Source organism: Miscanthus floridulus, chromosome 5 (assembly GCF_019320115.1).
Source record: "Miscanthus floridulus cultivar M001 chromosome 5, ASM1932011v1, whole genome shotgun sequence".
In the NCBI taxonomy this organism is placed as follows: domain Eukaryota; kingdom Viridiplantae; phylum Streptophyta; class Magnoliopsida; order Poales; family Poaceae; genus Miscanthus; species Miscanthus floridulus.
In genome coordinates this window covers 29433309-29439548 of record NC_089584.1, presented here as the reverse complement: position 1 = coordinate 29439548, position 6240 = coordinate 29433309, and positions in this window count along the sequence as shown.

The following is a 6240-nucleotide window of genomic DNA, read 5'->3' as shown; positions in this document are numbered from 1 at the left end:
ATGAACATGAAAAGACTATTCCTAAAGTGAATAGCCACTCAAATGGTTCAATAAATAAAGGCAAACTTGAAGCTGGTGTTCAATATATTTTTTTGAAAGCAATTGGTGTTCATATATTGTTCTTTTTTCGAAACGTATCCTTCAATATCAGTATATCACAATATAATGTTCAAGCTGAGTACCCAATTTTTTTACAATTCAAACCAATAGTAGTGAAATTTTCTTGTTAAAAAAACATACGACAAAGGCAATATGTTGTCACCAAGTGTTCTCACTTGGATCGGTTTAAGCACATTTCCTTGCTTTGTCAAAATAATCAAAATCTAATCCACAGATAAATCGGTTCATGGATGACACCATTATGGGAAAGACCGTAATGCCAAAGGAATCATTGCCCCAAATCATAGGGGAAGGCATAAGCACATATAGCATAAAATCAATTTTCAACAAAATAAAAGGTATATCCGGTAGAATTGTAACAATAGAATATGACCCTTATCAATATGCAAGCATTTTCCTGATATGTTATGGGGATGGCGAGAAGAGATACTTTACATGATTTCATACCAGAGTTACTATTACTAGACATACTATTGCTTCTCGTACAAAAGACCCTACATTAATGAAAAATACCCTACCTTTGAGTCCAAGCGTCGTCTTGGATACAACTGATCAAGAGATTTTTTTTATCATTGCTTAAAGATACCAAGAGGTTCAAAAAGAAAAGAATATTGATAGAAGATGTACTAAAAGCACCGATTATTATGCAATTCTTATAGATGAGATCTTCTCTGTTCTTCATGTTACTCAAAGGATCGCTATTCAAATGCTCAGAATTCCAATACAAGGAAGCATTGTCCAAGGCACAAAGCTATTGTCTATGTTCAGGCGACTAGCTAGGCTCGTGAAAAAAATTGGTGTTTCGAACAAACACCAACTAGTAAATTTATATTTGTTGTGTGTTAGGCTCGAATGGTGTACTAAAGGACATAAGGTTTATATTGGTTCGGGCAGAATGTCCCTACGTCCAGTTTGCTGCTGCTTGTGTTATTAGTACCAAAAAAGGTTCATAGTAGGGGGTACAAACGGTCGAGAGAGGGATAGGTCCCAAGTCTCTGATGGTATCGATCGAAAGAATGCCAAGAGCTCGGTTGCTGCTTGGTTGTGTGTTATGTGTGGAATCGATCTGTCTCCTTAGTGGGGTGCCCTACCCTCCCTTTTATAGACCAAGGGGGAGCATGGATTTAGATGGGAGAAAGAGGAAAAACCAGAGGGTAGAGAAGGTCCTTCGAAGGACCTAGGTCTTCCTTTCCCCTTGTGCCTACCCTGCTGACATGGCAGACCATGTCAGGGTCGGCGTGTTCACTGATCTTTATAGGGCCATGCCCTAGCCTCATTTAGCAAGTGGGTATGTCCCATCCTACACCGATGAACGGTGTGGCATGCCAAGGACCTGAGCTGTGACCCTACGGGGAGTAGACGGGGAAGTGACCATACGTCCATCACTATGGATGACGTGAGTTCCCTTCTGGATTATAGTGGTTGTCGTATGCTTATGTTAGGATCCACGTCCGAGGGCTGATGGCGGTGCCCATAAAACTGTAAGACAAAAGTCGGTGCCTACAACACTATTCGGGCTCTATCAGGCTAGAAAGGGCTTAAAGCGCTTGTCCCATCGTATCCTGACGGTACCTTCTCATTGGTGCGTAGGGCATGGTCCTCGGTATTACGGTTGACTTGAGTGTCCTGTCCTACCATGTGCTCGTCATTATGAAGGAGCAGGGTGCAGTCACCGGGCGAGGCATAGCCAGCCCTAGGACATCGAGCGAGACAGAGCCTGTCCTAGGACGTCGGGTGGGGCGAAGCCAGCCCTCAGCCGTCGGGCAAGGCAGAGCTAGCCCTCAGCCGTCGGGCGAGGCGGAGTCTGCCCCTAGGGGTCGGGCGAGGTGAGGCCCGTCCCTAGTCATCGAGCGAGACGGAGCCTGCCTTTAGCCGTCAGGCGAGGCGGGGCTAGCCCTCCCACATTGGGTGAGGCAGAGCCAGCCCTCAGCCGTTGGGTGAGGCGGAGTCTGCCCCAGACATCGGGTGAGGCGGAGTCTGGCCCACGGGGGTCGGGTCAAGTGGAGTCCAGCCCTCGGGGGTTAGGCAAGGCGTAGCCAACCTCTGGTCATATGGATAAGAAGTGCGGTTGTGTTCTTGTCTGCTTGAGAGCATCAACGTTTGATGGTTATTAGCTCTACCTCATTGGGTACCCCTGTATTAGGTCCCCGATAGTAGCCCTGAGCCCCTGGGTTATTCGGATAGAATCGCCCGGGAGTGTTTTGACTTGCCAGAGGGTGCGCGCGAGCGCACTCGATGGGTGTAGCCCCCAAGCCCCCGGGTGATTCAGATAGAATCACTTGGGTTTTTTATTTGCTAGAGGGTGCGCGCGAGCGCACCCATCGGGTGTAGCCCCTGAGCCCCCAGGTGATTTGGATAGAATTGCCCGGGGGGTATTTCAGACGCTTCGCGAGTATGGCTGTGAGATTTGGTATTTTGACAACTGGATAGTTTAAAGGGAACCCTGGTATCCCATTCGTGGGGATTTGTCTAGGGTTAGCCTAGTTGAGACTTAATCACGGATCGAGATTCCTTAGGGTTCATGTGCCTGAGATCTGGCCGCTTACGGGCCCATCCCTATTTGGGATGGCCGTCGAAACTATTGGGCCATCCCTCAAACTCCTGGGCCTGGGTGGGCCAGAGAAATGGTTCTTGACCCATATCCCCTCTGTGGGAAAATAGTCCTAGTCTGCCCGGGAAGGCGAAATGTCCGGCGTGACTTTTGGTGGGAAAGGATAGGGATTACGGGCACATATCCTACGACATGACATGGTGGTGTATCATGGTAGGCACAGAGATCTTGGAGGATGGTTGCCCTTCTCACATCTGTCGCCCCTATAAAACCAAGGGGTTTGCCCCCAAGGTTCCGTACTTTGCCATCTTGCCTTTGCATATACAACTTCCACCGCCAATCACCTGAGCCTCCCATACCCGCATCGTGGCCGCTGTCAAGCTCGTATCCACCCTCCTCCCAATTGTTCCATGGAGCCGTGGTGCAGATCCGACATCACCCCTTAGCACCTAGAGAGCCTCATTCACCGTGGCCTCCTTTGCCCGCTAACCACCACCGAGGAGTGGCGGCTGCCCGACAACGAGGATGAGTTGTCGCCACCCAAAGGTTATGTTGTGTCCTTTGCTCGCTTTCATGAGCGGGGATTCACCATCCCCACCCACAAGTTCCTTCAAGGGCTGCTGGATTACTATAAGGTGGAGCACATTACTCCCAATGGGGTCTAGCACATTGTGGCGTTCGTCACCCTGTGTGAGGGGTTCTTGGGGATTAGTCCCCACTTCGACCTATGGCGGTATCTCTTCGTCGTCAACCTTTTGAAGAAGCAGGGTAGGAAGCAAGAGCTAAGGATGCCGGTGGGATGTGCTGGCATTCATCTATGCAACAACCGGATGAACGAATACCCATCGATGCATATGATCATGAGTGAATACATGTAAATGGTTGATGTGAGTCACTAAAACATATTAGCTACACTTAGGATGACTAGTGGAACAATGTTCACAAAGGTCACTTTGCATGATCAAGTCCTTAAGTGATGCAATGTATGTTGTCCTGGAAAGCTTTATGTGTAACCAATGTATGAAATGATTGTGTGACCCTAGGAATAGCTTAAACATGTTTAGAATGTCATTATGAACAAATTTGGTAATCATGACTAAGGCTAATTTGGTCACTAAGTCATAGTTCAAGTGTTAGTCATCATTTGAATGTAGTAGGTTTGACCTAGTTTGAACCATATGATAGAGACTTTGCATGGATGTGGTCACTAAAGCAAAGTTGTAGTATTTGATGAGAGGAACAACTTTTATTTTTGGGTTATAAGCTAGTTTAGCCCCTAACAAGCTTGAAATGGGCTCACAAAAATCAGCTTTACACTATTTTCAACACTTAGAATTTTTGCCAAGTCTTGTTTCACTGACAGTGTGACGAGCTCAACTTTGGGCTGATTTTACTCCTCACCTGTTGCAAATTAGGAGAAGGTTTCTTAAGAACTTTTGTAGCTGGTACATAGGTCTACACTTTTCGTTTTACCGACGTGCACAAATTCGATTTGGATTAGGAGATTGAATCGCTTGAAATCGCGATGTCAGACACTTGATCGGGAGACTAAAGAACACCGCGCCACGTCGGTGTAACACCCTAGGTGTTAGCCTTGCATAACTTGACTTGCATAGCATGAGCATGATCATCAAGCACTCATATATAAGCATTTACACTTGAAACATTTGATTGAAACATATGCAACATTTCTTAGTATTTCATGTTTCCATGTGTATATGCATATGATCATGAGTGTATATAGGTAATTGGTTGATATGAGTCACAAAAACATGTTAGCAACACTTAGGTTAGCAAGTGGAACATTGTTCATGAATGTCACCTTTCATGATCAAGCACTTAAGTAATGTTACATGTGTTGACCTGGATAGCCCTATGTGTGACTAATACATGAAATGATTGTGTGACCTTGCAATTAGCTTAAACATGTTTAGAGTATCAATATGAACAACTTTGATATTCATGGTTAGGGGTAAATAGGTCACTAAGCATTAGTTTGAATGTATACCATCAATTGAATGTAACATGTTTGACCAAGTTTGAACTATGTGCTAGAGACCTTGCATGGAGGTGGTCACTAAAGCAAAGTAGTAGTATTTGGCAAGAGGAACAACTTTTATTTTTGGGTCATTGACTAGTTTAGCACCTAACATGCTTGAATTGGGCTCACAAAAATCACTAATACACTGATTCCTACACTTAGAATTTTTTTCTAAGTCTAGATGTTAAACAGCCTGACGAGCTGACCTTTAGGGTGATTTAACTCGGTTTTGGTTGCGAGTTAGCACACGATCTTTGAAGAGAATATGAAACTGGTACATAGAGCTACACTTTTGGTTTAGATAGTATGCACTGATAAGTGATACGTCACGGTTTAAGAGAATTAACGCCACCAAAACACGCTGTTAGACCTTGCATCGCTTAACTGACGAACTAAATGACGTCGATTTAGTGGCCGGCATCGGCAGGGCTCATGCGCCGCGTGGAGCCGAAGCACGGCCGCGCGTCATCGGGGCCCTACCTCATGCGGCCAAGCTAGGCCAGCGCACGCCTTATCACTCCCTGCGCCCGCCCGTACTGCCCCCAACTCGCCATTTCCATTTCCTCGGCTTCCTTCTTGCCCCAGCGCAGCCGCCAGCGCCATTGCCGTCGCCGCTGCTCTGCCGAGCTCGCCAGCGCTCACCTCCACCCTAGTTGCTAATCGGTCGCGCTAGCAGCTCCGCCTCAACCTTCTCCACCGTCTCCACCTTGCAGCGCCCTCATTTGTGCCCTAGGTGAGCCACTGCTCGCTTTGCGCCATCGTGGGTACGCCCTCGGCGGAGTGCCGCCATGGCTGCTGCCGTGGCCATACCTCGTCGGAGTACCTCCAACCGCCTAGATTGCTTAGTCACAGTCACATAGATGCCGTGGTGCTATTGCATGCTTCGCCAGGCTTTGCCATGGCCGAAGACGGCCAGCACACACAGAGCAGCGCCGCCGTGCCGCCATGGCCGGCGACGAGCCCGCTCCACCACACCTACACGGTCACCACTTGACCATCCGACGCGGTTTGAGCTGTAGGTCATGATGGTGCCCTTGGCTTCGCCGGAAAAGCTCACCGGCGGTGAGCCATGGCCGCGCGGTATCAAGCAGCGCCACTGCCCTGTTCTGAGTCACTGACGCGTGGGTCCACTGTCAGGCGGGTCCCACCGGTCAGCGACAGTAGAGAGTAGGATAGCTCATTTAATTCCAGATTTCATGTTGTTTTGTAAATTTTATATCTGGAGTTTGGGAGATCCAAAATTTGTAGTTCAAATTTGGTTAAGATCTTGGTGAAGTGTAGTATTTAGGAAAAATATGATATTAGCATTTTCAGTAAAGTTTTTGGAAGATTTAAATTGAAACTTGAAATGTGTTTTTGAATGCATACAAACTTGTTTATTTTATATCTAGAGTCCCTGTGCTCAAAAAATTATGAAACTTTTGTGCTAAGCTATGTTTGACATGTATGAGCTCTGGTAAAAATTTGAGGATCAGTGCATATATAGATTTGTAGTTATAGATTTTTCTTTTATAAATAGGTAATCCTT